This window comes from Crocodylus siamensis, chromosome 3 (assembly GCF_052110815.1).
Source record: "Crocodylus siamensis isolate JL-2025a chromosome 3, ASM5211081v1, whole genome shotgun sequence".
NCBI lineage: Eukaryota > Metazoa > Chordata > Crocodylia > Crocodylidae > Crocodylus > Crocodylus siamensis.
Window position 1 is genome coordinate 149,875,775 of NC_143397.1, and position 16,523 is coordinate 149,892,297.

Consider the following 16,523-nt stretch of genomic DNA (forward strand, 5'->3'; position numbering starts at 1 on the left):
GCAATACACTTACAGATGAACTGGACCTCAAAAACTATATATGATTGTGCATGTATACATAAACAGTAAAATAGGGTTGTCTTGGACAACTAGATGGTATTCCTTGTCACATTTTTCTTGTAAATGCTGGGGGTTGTAGGGGAGGGAAGTTACAGTTTACCTGTAATGTAATACTTTATTTGCATGATCAGATTGCAAATAGATATTTACTGAATGGAAGGAGAAGGACTTGCTAAACCCATAAGACTGTCATTTCTGTATCCATAGCTTTTTAAAAATATTTTGACCTGGGTTGAAATCTATCTGTCATGGTACTCTATAAGACAGCAAAACTGGAAATTAGGCCCCCTCTCATGCAGGTAAAGGTGTGATTGGATCTAATGTGTGACTCACCCAATCACACATTAGATAAAATCACGCTTTATTGCCAGCATAAGGGAAGCCTGATCCCATGTGTGATGCAGCTGAGACCAAGAGCCCCATCAAATGTGGGACTCTTGGTCCTGGATATACCACACATGCAGCCAAGACTGAAAGCTCTGTCAGGTGCAGGCATTCTTGGCCCTGGCTGCCCTTCATGAGATGCTGGGACTGAGCGCCTCATCAGCTGCAGGACTCTCAGCCCTTGCAGCCATGGGACACTGCTGCAGTCTCTCAGCCATGAGAGTGCATGGAGCAACCTGTGCCCTTGAGGCTGGGAGACTGCATTGGCTGTGACTTCCCAGCCTTGAGGGTGTGTTGTGCTTCCAAAATGCCTGGGAGATTGCAGTAGCTCTGGCCTCTTAGTCTTAGACTACCTACATGTGCAAATTAAAGCTGGATAGAAACCAGCTATAAAGTTATTACACATTTTCAAGCAATAACTTTAGAGGTGGTTGGACCTTTTTAAGGCGGGAGAGTTAATTTGCACCTGTAGCCAGTCTAAATTTATTGCTAAGGTGTAGAAGGGACTTAAATGAATACCTGATGACCTGTTTATCCTTTGGACAACCAAATGTAGTGTTACCAACAACAACAGGCCTCAGTTTATAAACACATGCTTGTAAGATTTCCTAGCGAATTATACTCCCATGTATGACCCGTACTTTGATCATATTTACTTTTATGCTAATAGTAGGATGCCATGTTTCAGCTACACTTAGAAAGAAGGTTTTTCACTGGACATCTGTGTTACCAAGGGCTTTATTTCTACATTTACAAATGGCATCCCTCTGCTGTGGAATATTAGTAATGCTACAACAACACTACGATGCTCTGGTTTCCATGCCAGAGAACTTTAAAAAAACTTTGCTGAACCAAATGCAGCCTATACTGGCTCAAAAACAATAAATAAAAAAAAAATCACATCTTCTTCCTTACAAAGGACACTCCACCACAAACTTATCCATGATGATGCCTGCAAGCAATCATATCTTTCACTGATCTCCTCTGCCAATCAGTTCTCTGTCCAGTGGTCTCAGAAAGTTGGGCAAGGAAGATTCTAAACACTGGACGGTGAGAACCAGATCATTCAGCTATTAAGTTCAACCCATTTCAGCTGAGCACTGGTTCTAACTGCAATGTCACATGACAAAATTGCTTTGGAAATACTTGGCATGCCATGTAGCTGAATGACACATTCACTTTCTTAACAAATGAATGGCACTGGTAGGGAACTTCTCAATCACAGAAGCCATTAAATAATGCCTGAAGAGCTACAACTCTTTATCCTCAGAGGAAGGTCTCTGGGTCAGTTAATACCATGTGTGATAAGAACCCTCATCCCCTACAGCAGGGGTGGCCGACATGTGGCATGAGCAGCCTGTGTGTAGCACACAATGGATCAGAGAAAGGACAGGCAGCAGGGCAGCAGACAGGGCCGGAAGCAGAAGGCAAAGTGGGAGATCAGAAGCAGAGAGCAGAGCAGGAGTTTGGGCAGGGAGCACAGACTAGGAAGCAGAAAGCAGAGCATCTAACTGTGCAGAGGAAGGGGATCGGAGTGGTACTGAAGCCCAGACTGGGGCCAGAGTCACAGTAGCTTCCTGCTCCTTCCACCTACCATCTTGTACTCTAATCCAAGATGACACCCCCCTCCCCCACCACTCTGTTGAATGGGGGGAAACCTCATCTTGGATTTGAGTAACTACAGTAAATGAGTGGAGGTCAGAGATTATGGAAACAAGGACAATTCAGGAAGACAGGCTATCAGTTGTTAGCTTTTTAAAGTTATATTAAAAGCCTCCTTTGTCTCTGAGTTAAGCTGTGCAGACACCACTTATGGCTAAAAGCATCTCTCCCATAAAACTTAGACCAGAAGGCTGACCAGAAAGAGACTAGCTTTACATAAAACAAAGTTTTTATCTTCTCTTCACAGTCTGGGGTGTTGCATTTGACACCTAGGTATTAGCAACAGTTGGCTGCATTTTCTGTGACCAGGTTAGGGAACAAAAACCTCCCAAATGCCAAAACATGAAACAAAAAATTCAAAACTCATCCATTGTGCAAGTCACTTCATCACAAATGACTTTAATGGGTTACATCAGAAATGAATTTTACATTGCAGGACCCAATTCTCACTTCTGCCACCTTTACCCTTGGCTTCAGCGGTTATCCCTGACTTATATCCAAATAAAAGGAGAGTCACATGCTATTTATGCAGATCTTCCTAAAGCAGTGATTCTCAACCTGAGTCCTGGGGCAAGGTCCTTTGAAGGGTGTTGCTGAGGTGTGAGGGGATAAGCAGATAAGCTCAGGCTCCGGCTTGTCCCTGACTGGCTACTCCCCTGCCCCCAATGGCCAGCCACTTTGCAAGGAGGTAAACACTGTAATAAATAGAGTTTTTGAAATGTGGTGCTGCTCAATTCACAAAAGTTATGGAGGGTACCTTTTGTCTAACGAGAGATGCTCTGAGCCTAAAGAGGTTGAGAGCTACTGTCCTAAAGGAAAGCCATCTTTTTAAACTTCACAATGTCAAAACAGAAATAAAAGTGGTGGTTAAGTACATTATTAAAAGCAATCTCTGCCCCAAGAAAGGGATGAGAGTGTGGGTGTGCTTGACCATGACTACCCCGAAAAGATGATAATTGTTTCTAGAAGAACAGTGTCAGGTTTTATTTCAGTACGGAAGAGGTTTTATTTCAGCACACAATTCATTTAAGTAAAAAACCCCAAAACAACCGTTACCTAAGAAAACCAGACAGACACACATGCACACCAGAGAAATGATACACTTTATAAAGCATTAATATGTATATAAGAGAAAGAGAGAGCGTTGCTTCCAAGGATTTGAACCATATGGACATGGCACATTTATATGCACACACACATTTAAATCTTTTAGTCAGACTATCTGTCTGATCTGTGAAAAAGAAACACATGATGAACTCCATTTAGCAGATGGCTAATAATTGATAAAAAAGCCAATTTGGGGACTCAGAGATTTATGTGACAGGTACACAACGATGGAGCAATCTTTGCATGTGTTTTGCCTTCTCTCTGCTGGCAGAGAGCGAGAGAAACCCGCACAGATTAGGCATCCTTTGGGGCTGTCAAGCAGGCCCGTGAGGGCAGTTCAATTCTTTAGCCTGATTTTAGCTAAAAATAATAATAATAAAAAAAAAAGTCAGCCAGTGAGGTGACTCAACAGGCTACAGAGCCAGTTGTGAATTCTGCTCCACTTGGGAGGCTACAGCTTGTTTTCCAGCTCCTTTGGTTAAGTCCGGAAATATATATGTGATTGCAGCAAGTTACTGAATCTCCTTGAGCAGCCACACCAGAAGCCTGGAAGGTGCGGGTGGCTGGAGGCTGGAAGGGGAGCGGTGGCAGAATGGGGAAGGAAATTGCTTTGCAGAATAGCTTCTCCATAAAAGTAGCAGAGACTTGAAAGCTCTTGGCCCTTTGGATACAAGGCAGTGTCAGAGACCTATTTATCTAGGGTTATGGGGGGAGATGGGACATTTGAGGAATACAAATGAGAAGTAAATGCAGGATCCTCCTTTTCTGCAGTGCTTGAATTACAGCTTAGACCTTAGTGTTACAAGCGTGGCCTGGAGTTTATTTTTTTTAGTTAATTTTTAGGAAAATGTCCTACTTGTTTCTGAACAGTTACCAAACCAAGTTTAAAACCTCTCCAGTGATAACTTTCTTCCTCATATGCAAGAGCTGAAAAGACTCCTTTTGTCCCTTTTTGGGTGTCAACAGCATGTATTATATTATGTGGATTTGCTTTGCTTGGCATATCCAATGCCAGGCCTGGTTAAGACAAGCAAGTTGTTTCATTGTGGGATTACCCATCCTGCTTGTGGGTGACAGACTAGCCTTAAAGGAGGCTGAGGACCCCAAACTTATCTGGCACTTATGTGCTGCTTCCTAACACCAGTACAAAGTGAACATAAAATGACTGCCCATGGTACAGGGTAACAGTGACATAAGCCTTCAGACACCACAGAGGCTTCTGTACTGCTATGGTCATGTCTACCTAGAGTGACTGCTTTTTTGAGATCACAAGCACAAGCTCTGTTCATATATTCAGACAGATCCAGATTTTTTAACATATTTGGACATATTTGAACATTTTTTGGACATATTTGCAAAATGCTGCTGCTGAACAGCCTGTTTTACATAGCACAGAGGCACGTACTGTAACTCTTTGCAAGGACAAAGCATCAGATCCACATACATGTTTATATTACTTTTCACAAGGCATTTGATTCACCAAGAGGGGAAAAAAAACAAGTCTTGTGCACAATTAGAGAAATTGTGTGGTCTGGTGCATTCAGGGCAAAGATTCAGACACGTGAATTCCAATCCTCATCCTGCCACTGATTTATGTGATGGCTTCTCTGTGCCTCCTTTTCCCCAAACTTAAAGATAGGAATAATAATATTTACTACTGCATAGAAGTAATGTAGAAAGTAATTAGTTAATGTCTATGAAACACTCTAAAGATGAAAATCATTACGCAAATACTAATACATTCTTATTCTTTCTTTAAAGATATAGTACCACTTGGCTTTGTGAATTTTAGCATTTGTCCTGATCAGAAACAGTAAATGACAGAGGACTCTTAAGATAGTGTGGCAATGAGTGCAGGACAAGAACTTAGGGCAGGATGCAGGCTGGCCCTCAGAAGTGAAAGAAATATTTTCTCCCTCCGTCTATGAAGAAAACTCCTCTTTGCACAGCTCACATAAATACCAGGCACTTTTGCACCCTTTCAGCATGTCACACTCAGGAAAATATGAGGAGGAGGAAGTGGAGCTATGACTCTGCCCTTATGCACCAGAGCTAGGGACAGACAATCAAAAAGCCTGAGCCTGAATTGATTCAATCTTTGCAGGTTAGTCTAACCTGGCTAGGCTAAATCAGTTTTGTAACCACACACACATCTCAGAAATGCAGGCACATGCCTGCAGTGGCTCAGGCTGGAAGCCTGGGAGCACTACAGCAGCCCTCCTTCTGCTTCCACAGGGCTGCGCTGAGAGTGGTGTGGCCAGGCCCCAGCAGGACACTGATTATTTCCCCTCTCCTAAGCAGCCCAGCAGAGAATGTTTATCACCCCAAACTCAGTGTTTATCATCCAATTAAGTAAGCAAAGCCTCTCTGTAACTAATGGAGCTCTTCTTAAACAGCTCTTCCAAGGAAGAACATTAAGCTACCTGTTGATTAGCTCCAAAAAACCTGTCTACCTGTCATCTCCCACAGCACAGACCACAGCCAGGTCTGTTAGCTGATGCTGAGGTGTCTGCTTAAAGCACAGGGGAGGAGGGAATAATCCCTGTTTAGCAGGGAGAAGCCAGGCAGATGCTCTGTACCTGCAAGTCTCTGCTGGAGCTCTGGCCAGGGAGCAGAGGGGAGGAGCCAGCTCTGCTGTGGAGCAGGGAACCCTGCCCAGCCCAGCCCAGAGAGCATACTGGGATGCTGGGGGAGTCTGGTTTAACTTAAACGAGCAAGGGGTCTGGGTCAAATATTGCATAAACCAGTTTGAGCCAAATCAGTTAAGTCTGATACTACATTCAACCAGGTTTATCTCAAACCAGTTACAGACATTTTCAAACTGGTTTATGTGCACTGAACATCTGTTCTGTTAAAGGTTTAAACCAGTTTCTGATCACTTAAACTAGTTTATGTGTAATGTCTGTCCTTTCCCTGACTGTTTGGGCTGATGGGCCCTAGTAGGCAGTGAGCTGTTCCCCACAAAGGGCTATGGGTATATTGCCTTTTATGGGACCTTCCTCAGCTAAGGCAGACTCCCACCACACACATGTAGAGCCTGCACCTAAATGGCCCCACTGAGCCTTTGGTAGATTAACTGCACTGTATTAGGTCATAGCCTACTACAGCCTGTTTCTGGTGTCCCTTTTCACATAGCCTTGGGGCTCTATCCTTTCCATCTATGGTAAGGTTATGACAAACAAAGACAAAAAAGTAGAGCTAAGACCCATATTTCAGCTTCTGAAATTACTTCCACATTGTCTGGTGTTACCAATAGGTGACACTTTTTCACTCGGTCTCTTATTTTTTTCTTTGGTAATTTCATTCTGTCATTCTGAAGTCTGTACGTGCCACAATTCATGGCTTGGAGCAGCTTGAGAGAGAGGCATGATGGGAACACATCCCCTTTTTGGTGAAGCTCCCATGACACAGGGAGCTTATACTGTGACTGCAGCTTGCCAAGTATGTCTGCCAACAGGAGGTGTTGCTGGCACCAGAAGAACATTTACCAGGCTTCCAGCTAACAAAAATACCTGGTACTTGTCGTGATCCCTGTTCTTTTTTCTTTTGTAAGGAGTCCAAAGTGTGGGGGAGGTGGCTTTGTTTGTGCTGCATGTCTCGGGAAGCCCTGCATGAGCACAGCTGGAGAGAGGGAAACAGAATTGCAGTTTCTTATTTTTACGGACCGACTTTGCGTGAATGAATAGCAGCTGGCCCAAAAAATATGCACCATTTTCCGACTTCCTCTCAGGTGGACCATTAATACTGAATCTCAGATATAGGCAGATTTAGGAGCACAGGCAGGCTGTACGAACCATGTGGAATATGGGGAAACAAAATCTAATATCATAATCAGAAAACAAGAGGCTTAGACTTCACCATTGGCACTAGAGGCATGAAACTACCATGGAAACAAAATTAAATGAAACATCACCTCTTACACGCCATAAATAAAGTAAGATCTAGTACAGTAGCTCAAAGACACACTGTCACAATCACCATATATTTTTAAAAAATGGCTCAGATTCTACTCTCAGTTACACTGACAGAAATATAAAGCAACTTAGTCTGAATTTATACTGGTGGTGCTGAGAGTGAAATCTGAGCTGCATTTGTTCTGTGGATGTGCCCAGTGCTAATGGTCCATCCAGGTGCTGCTGCAACCTGGCATGCCATGAAACCCCCTCTGGGGTGCCGTAGCAATGGCAGCCAGGTAAAATTGTTCTGCACGGTCCCCCTGCATGAGGACTCTCTAATCAGCCCAAAGCAGGCAGCAAAGCTGTCCTGTGCTCTGCAGTGCTTCCTGATCTAGACCCCCCTATGCTTTTCCCCAGAAACAAGCTCAGTTAAAACAGTTTTGTCTGCTTCTGTTTCCAGGAGGAGTGTAGGGAGCACCAGAAAAGGCAGAATTACAAAGCATGGGGCAGCTCCTACTTCCTTTAGGTTGATTAGAAAGTCCTAATGTAGGAGAGGAGCATTAGGGTTGCAACCCTCCAGGATTGCTCTGGAGTCTCCACGAATTAAATAGAAATCTCCAGGAGACTGCTGAGAGTCACCCGAGAGATAAATGATAGAGAATTCATTAAAATAAATATTAAATGTTGAATCTGATTTATACAGTAGTCTAGTGGGTTTTTAAAATGTAATAGTAACGTGCATTTGCCTTCCTGATGTAAAGTTATGCACAGTAATCCATAACGGATATCTGCAAGCATGTGGGCATGTTCGTGTTGTGGGCACGTTGGCCCTCCCAGAATGGAGTCAGAGTTGGCAACCCTAGGGAGCATGTGCACATGGCACAGCCCTTCCCAGGCTGACTATGCAGCAGGTATGTGGGGCAATTTCATCTGGAAGTAGCAGAACCCAGCTGACAAGCCCTGGTAAGCGGAGGCAGCACCAACAGTGGTTCTCAGCCAGTGACGCTGCCACATTCAGAGAAGTAGAGGTGGGGTGCAAAGGCCATGAGAAGGTTGAGAACCATTATCTTACACAAGCCCTTCTACTCCCTTTTGAGATGAAACCAAGTTTAAATCCAACCATGAATCTACTCAGGGTTTTTCATATTGTTTTAAATGAGAACAGTGCAAACCTGAATGTCCACAAGCTTTAGATAACGAGCCAGATGTGCCATTGGTATGAACAGATCTCTAAGAGGTAGAGAAGGGTTATTTTAATAGTGTAAATTACAACAATTTGGCATTAAGTAAACAATAGCTTCATTTACAACCACTGTATAACACACATACTTAGAGATACATCACAGTGGTACCTAAGACAGAAATTATTTCCTGTACTTAAATTTTGACATTTTAATGGCAACCAGCGTAACTTACACCAATGTGGTATTGTGTGGAGAGCAAAGACTTGTTTATATCAGGAATGCTGAGGAGGATGTAGTACAGGTTTGATTCCTGCCTTTAATTCCTATTTTTTTGCTAGTTGCTTAACTGCTGCTGCTTCTTTCACCACCTGTCTTCCCAAAGCACACCTCCCTATAGATTATACTCCCTTTCCATCCCAGTACAATTTACTGTCTTGCCACTAATTTCCAGTTGCAAGTCCATTTATATCATTTCTTACAAATACATAATAATCTGTGCCAAAATTTGTAATAGAAGTTCTTTCTTCTTCCACCCAGCCACATTTGGCTGAATTGGACGCTGGGGGGGAGGGGAGCCCTTTGGAGAGGCTCAGCAGTTATAATGCATAGACACAGCTTCTGTTTTTCCAAATCTTTCCTCTGTTTTACTATTGCTGTAGGTAAAAGCAGTTTGACCTTTGACTTGCTCGGGGTTTCATTTGCCAGGTTTCATTTTTGCACTTATATCATGTTTTGGTGCATAATAATGGAGACAAATGTATCCCACACAAGGGAGCATTAAACTGTGTACAGCTGTGGTGGCAGTTAGTGAAGATCTATGTCACATTGCTACACTCATGCAATAGCTTTAGGAGGGCAGAATTAACAGCTGAGTGCCACTAGGCAAGGAGGCAGACAAGGTTCTTTGAGTAAATCTGATATTTTTATTAGACCAACTCAAATAGTTGGAAAAATTCTTCTTTGCAAGCTTTTGGGTACAACTACCATGAAAATGTACAATGTACAATGTACAATGAACAAGAATTTTTCCAACTATTTGAGTTGGTTTAATAAAAGATATTGGATTTACCCAGAGAACCTTGTCTGCCTATGTCCTTAGACCAAATGGATACAACCTACACCCCTGAAATTAGGGAAGGAGAACATTTTGTCAGGTGACAGGAGTGCATGTACAAGCGCTGGTCAGGAGGGGGAGGAGATGAGACAGAGAGGGGTGGGTTCCTAAATTCATCTCTTAAAGAGAGCAATAATCATGCAGCAACAGCTGAAGAGGCTGAAAGCCTGCTGGAAGGTAGTCCTGCTGAGGCAGTCGTCTGCTACCCAAAAGTGAAAGGGCTGACATGGCTGTGGAGCTACCAAATGTGGATCAGGGAAGAATACCAGGTCTCGTCTGCTGAAACAGTTGGGGCCAAATGCAAGATCCCTTAATCAGCCCTCTGTCATGACAGTCTCAATATTGATGAATAGCACTTGTATTATCTGTACTACCCTCTTGCCTCAGAGGAATTCCCATTAAGAAAGGTGCATATTTCAGTTCAAAACATCAGAATAGGGAGATGTGGGGGCCTCTTTGTTTAGCCACCTCTGGTCTTCTTTATGATTGGAATAAAAGTCAATTTTATTACCTTGGGGCTTGGGAAGTTCTTCCAAATCTCCCTGCCTATGCAGACCACATATCAGAGAGCTCCCTGGAAGCACGGAGGGCTGGGAGCAATTCCCTCTAGATCCAAGTAACTAGAGGTGTGGAGTGCAGGTCCATTGCAAAGTGACAGGAAGTACTGTTTCCTTAAGAACAACAGACGACTGGTCACAGAGGAAGGTCACTCCTGAATTCAGACCTTCTCCATGCCAAGTAATGCATTGGCACTGGAGCACCATGCCAGCACAATACAATTAACTCTTGTTAAATATGAACTTTGGCAGAGAACTTTACGAAAGAAAGAGAGAAGCATCAGAAGAGAGGATGTTTGAGCTTTACTGGGAGAAGTGGCTGCAAACAGTAGGCAAGCACTTTGCAAAGGCTGTCCCAAGAAACCAATGTTCAGATGAAATAGAAAAAAACCTGAAGTTGTTCAAGCTGCAAAGTATAGTAAATGCACTGACACAGCGCAGTGCATTTGCTCCCTTTGCCCTAGTTAACAGGGCCCCCAAAAGTGCAACAACAGTCAACTTTTTTGTTTTTCCAAGCCCTTTCTAATTATAATAGGAGAAAGTAACAAGCCTTGAAATTGGCCCTATGGTTTCTGAACAGCATTTCTGAAATGCAGATCAGATCTCTCAAGTATCAAACAACGCTGCAGAATGACTAATTGTGGGATGACTAATCCCTGTCCTTCCTCCAAAACTCTTACTTCACAGTAGGCAAAACATACCAGAAAGATGCTGTTATCACATCACTCAGGCTTTACTCGCCTTGAGAAAGACTGAGCCTTTTAGGGTGCTTGTGCAATTTCCAGGTAGTATGCTTCCTTGATGCTTTAAAAAAAAGAGCGGGGGAGGATACCATTTAGTCTTTATAGTACATTTTGTCTGTTTGTAAAGCATATTTAGTTTAATGCCTACTGATGCTTCTAGGGAGCTAGCTTTCAAGCAAAAAAAAGTATATATTATTAAAGAATATATATATATATAGGGTGCTCAAAAGAGAAGGATATTCAGGTTGACAGAAAATGAAAACCTGCCCTAGTCTTGCTTTCATTAGTCTTCATTATGTGACCACGACAGCTTTAATTGCTGCCCTGCATACATAAGTAATAAAAATGTAAAATGTTTAAATGAACTGTGGCTCCCAAAAGCCATTATAAAAGATTAATGATGAGTAGTCTTTGCTAACTTAAACGTCTTTGAGAAACACATCTGAGCAGCCCTTGTGGTTAAGAAGATATTAGAACAATATTTGCAGGACCACTTGTCTCAAACCATTATGCACTAAGCTTTGATGGTTTTGATTATTCCATCATTAGTCTGACTTCTAGACATATTTGATTCCAATTTACTCATTCCTGACAACTTATCTTGCTCTTGCAATCCAAAGGGTATTTAGGTACTAATACTAATATTCTGTCCTCAAGAATTGCTGATGCTTGCTTAGAGGGTTTTTACTGCTAGGGTGGTTGTTTGCAGAGTCTGTTAGCAGCTCTCCAAACTCCAGCTAATGAATACTACCAGTATTCAGCTAAAGAGGAAAACAGTGACAGACACCAAATCCTAACTTTGAACAGCCTCTCTGTGAAAATGCAATGTTAATTTCTTTTAAATGCAAGAGTTGGGCATTATCTTTAGCATGGTTTATGTAGTCTTATGTAGAGTTTAGATTATGATTTGGATAGGATAGTTTGGATAGGGATGATGTTGCCTCAGGCAGAGACCTGGACTAGATGACTTCTGGAGGTCCCTTCCGGCCCTATGTCTCTATGACTCTGTTGGGCCAAACAAAACCCGCAGATCCAAGCATGCCAAACTTTGGCTCCATACCTAAAGCATGAGTTATTGACCCATTTTTATTTTAAATATGAGAGCAGGGGTGAAGGTATTGACTTTTATTTTCTGACAGGTTCTCAAACTATTGGCTACTCCATCTCCTGAGATAGATGGTACCCAACCAGTCAGAAAGAGTACATGATTCACCCATTCAGAATGTGTAATTCTGGTAGGGGTACAAGGTCCTGCAGGCAAGTAGCTGTGCCCTTTCTATTTGGGTACGTTGCCACACGTGTTCCAGAACTATTCAGCATTAGAACTGCCAATGAAAACAAATGTGGGAAGGGACACAAAACATGTAACAATCTCTATTATAGAAGAGGCCTTCACAGGGAGCACATTATCCTGTCTGCTCTGAAACATCTGGTACTGGCCTCTGTTTGAGACAGACTAGACTAGATGGACCCATGGGGTGGATTCCATATAGCATTTCCTACAGTCTCCTTCAGAGCCCAGGTGAATACCCCCAAGCACAATGTTGAATTCCACCCCGAAATCTTTCTTTCTGGGATTATTAAATAAAATCCAGCCTTTCCTCCCACCCCACTTACCCAGGCTCCTTATGACCTTTCTGATCCTTTGCAAAATTTTGCCAGCCCCACCACCCCTTACAAGTCTTGCCCCTAGGGATCTGTCTCAGCTCAGAGCAGTGGCCCAGAGTAGGATTTGAGGCAGTTTTCTCAAGATAGCTGCCTCTCTTTCCACCTCTAGGGAAAAACCTACTCCCCCATCCTCAAGAACCCTTAGCACTGCAACACGGACTGCTTCCACATGAGCAACAGGGCCAGCTGCATTCATTCAGGGAAGGTGATTATGACAGGAAGGAGAAAAGATAGTTTGCTCGAGCCATATCCTGGTTGATGTTGATGTTTACACACAGCTTAGCCCATCTCACTCTTGCAGCTTCCAGAAATGGGGACCTATTTCCCTACACAGTGCCGCTTAAACCAAGATACAATGTTGGATCAGTTGATGAGTCAGGAGGTAGGTAGGAGGAGCCCACACCAGCACTCCTTTTTCTACCTTCATCTTGGGGGGGTGAAGAAGCTACTGCTCCGTGTTTTAATTCAATGAAGAATTATCGGGGGGGACTCGCACCCTCCTCCTGCTGTTTCAGCAGCGCTGGGAGCCATCGGACATTTCTAGTGCAGTCAATGCTGCTAATTTAATGATAGCTTGTGTACAAGTTCAGCAGAATATTCACATTTACTTTATATGTTGGCAACCTACTGACATTTTTCTTGTGACACACATGCACACACACATGCACACTCATGAGAAAAAGAGAGAGAAAAAAAGGGAGAGTGATTTTTGACAGTTTTTAGCCCAGCCAAATGTAACTGGAATGTCATGGTTGAAAGAAAAGGCACTTCTCTGGCCCAAGGGCTTTGTCTCAGCCAAATTACAAGGGCTTCTTTCAGGCAACAACTGTGTTAGAGCTTTCCTGCTGAAAGAATCTTTTATAACGGAAAGTATTAGTCAACCTAACTATATAGCCAGCTGGTAGGGGCCCCATAGTGGCCCCATAATAAAAGGTGTGTGGACTACAGCTGTTCAAACAATGGATTTTAATTGCCAAAATTGTCCTGAATTAGCAAATAATTTTGGTTTCTCCAAAGTGTTATTTTTTGGTGAATGTACTGGTCTCTGAAAACAAAATTTGTGTGAGCTCTCTAATACTCATTGAAACCTGCCTTCACATGACAAGGACATTCCAGCAGAGAAATAGACCATATCTTTGTGAAAGAGCCACTAAGCCACACAAATTCAGCAGTAACGTGCTCCGATACAAAAGGGTTCTCGTCTTTTCCCCCAGTTAATGCACTCCTGGGGGTCACCTAACACTCCATACTGAAACCAACTAGAAAAATCATCAAATAATTACAGAAAAATCAATTAGAAAAATCATCAAAGAACTACAGCTTATATTTGACAAAGTTCAGACTTTCAGAGAAATATTCCTAGCCCCTCCAATCCTAATTTTCAAACAACCCCCTAACTCATCATCAGAAGCTAAGTTCCCACTGCTCAACACATATCAAATGGGGGACAGCCTTGCCTCAGAAAGAGATGTTTAACCTGTCGGCATATCCCCGCTGCTACTCTAATCAACACCCCCTCCAACAAAGAGACCATCAGAATCCATGGATCCTACACATGCCATTTCCCAAAATGATCCAGTGCAACAAATACTCCCATGCAGTGAAACTAGATAGCAACTGTGAACCAGAATGAACTCCCACAGAAAAAAATATTAAATGACAGAGATGCACATGCATCAGCAGAAGTACATTTTTCATAAAACAACCACTCCTTTTCTGACCTCACTAGCCTCATGGTTAAGAGAAACCGAACACCTTTAAATGGTGAGTTTAGGAACATGGGTGTAGGTTGTAGCTGTGTTGGTCTCAGGACATAGGCAGATAAGGTTCTTTGGTGAACCTGATATCTTTTATTAGACCAACCCAAATAGTTAGAAAAAATTCTTCTTTGCAAGCTTTTGGGTACAAATACCCTTTGGCAGGCTGAGGAAGCATCTCATTCATAAACTGGCTGGACACCAGGGACCAAGGACTGAACACTAATACTGAGTGTCTAAACAAACTATAATCTACCTGATTCCTGACATTTTCCTGACCTATGACAGGTAACAATAGCCTTCCTCCCTTTTGACAGGTCTTAATTCCCCACTAATCAAGCTTCTGCTAATTTTTTGTCTGCTACCCCATTTGAAAGTTTGTCTAACTTTATCCCAAGCATACAGTTGTTCTAATAAGATATCATCTAAAAAAGTCCTTGCCTCTTACCTAATTCCTTTACATCTATAACAGTGCTCCAACATTACCAGTACTCATTGATGACACACACAGGGAGAGCTATGTCTGCAATCAGGTCATTTTTCCCTTGTTATTGTCGTAGTTCAACACATGATATGTGGGTTGTCAAGAAGGACTTGATTTAGAAGCAACCAAAGTTAATGGAAATCTTTTAATTAATTTCAACAGACTTTGTCTTAGCTTATGGTGGAGTATGTAGAAAATCCAGTAAGATGTGGAGGTAAAGATTTAGAGAGTATTCTTCCTTCTGAATGTCCCCTGGCTCAGTTCACAGTTACTACATTATGTACGTTACATTAACAGAATGCTAGATGCTACCCCATGATGCAAGTGGGAGAGGAAACCTGATGCAGGGAGGACAGCCTTGAGATGATACATGAAACTGAAGACTTGAACACTTGTAGTTATCGATCCCTCGGCATTTCTTGTAAGGAGCGCAGGTGTAGGCCTGAATGTTCTGGCCAAATTCCAACTCTGGCACGTTACCTACTTAAAATCCTCTCTGCGTTTTTCAACATGTAAGTTATTCTTCACTTCCATTCTTTAAAATCACTATTGTGTAGTATATTAGTGGTGCACAAATGCCTGCTGTGCTCCTACTCCAGAGGTGGCTGTGTTCCAATGGCAGGTGAAGTGAGCCTTACACATGCAGTCTATTAAATGCTAGGAGATCTCTCAGGATGAAAGGCAGCCTTGCATGCATAAGGTTCACAGTGAGCTGAGCTGCACACCTCAGACAGAAACAATAGAGAACTGAGGTGAGCCTGATGCAGGTGTATCACTGGCAATGGCGCTTTGGAAACACAGTTAAACAAGCTGCCTGAGCCCTAAAACATGATTTCAAACTAATGAAATTCTGTTTTCTTTTTTTCAGCAAGGACAGACAGCATTTCCTTTAGAGAATGCTTTAAGACAGAGGTGTCAAAAATACAGCCCATGGGCTGAATCTGACCCCTAGATCCCTATCATCTGGCCCCCTGGTTCTTTCCATGGGTCTTGGAGTTGATCCACAGGCAACATGCCGGGTGCACCAGATGGCCCCACGAGCTCCAGCTTGAGTCCCAGAGTGCTGGAGCAGCTGCTCCGTGCAGCACAGCCCTGGAGCATCTGGAATAGGACCATGATGCCAGCTCTGGCCCCTCTAGGATGTACTCTGGATCTGGCCTGCAGGGCTGATCCTGCCCATGGACTGGCCCCATGCTACTCATTTGGCCTGAGAGTCCAGGTGAGTTTGACATCTTTGCTTTAGGAGTATTAGCGTGCCGTAGCAGTTCGAAAGCCTCCCCCTCCCCCGGCTTTTTTTGTTATTAGAAATATTTGTCTCAACTTTAAGCCTGGTTTTCAAAAGAACATCCATCCACACCTCACGCTCAGGCATTTTAATTAGCACTGAGCTTCACAAAGAGAGCAAATATTAAGATGCCCCTAAGTACTGACTAGAGCATGCAAACGGGAAGATGGGGCAGACTATTTCAGTGCCCATATTTGAAAATGGGCTACTAAAAAATATTGCCAAGGAAGTGCTATTTAAACAGATGAAGCTCTTGTGGTGATTTGAGGTGAAACAAAATCCCTAGTGTCAATGTTCTCTCTTACTTTTTGTTGCATCTCAGCTGGAAGCTGTTACTTCCCACAGAGCTATATTTAGCTAAACCTTTGTTTCCTGAATAGCATAACGTATTAGGCCAGATTCTGACTTCTGTTACATCCATTGCAACCACAATCATTTCACAGATGTAACAAAAGGAAGACCAGCATCCACTGTGCCTAATGATATTGGCAGCTCAAGAGGTAACGGAGACCACCGGGCAAGTTGTAGGCTCTTTTCAATAAAGTCTATAAACCCAAGCCACACAGTAACAAGAAAGGGTTAAAACCAAAGCCTTAAATTCAGTGATTTGGCCGTATTCACT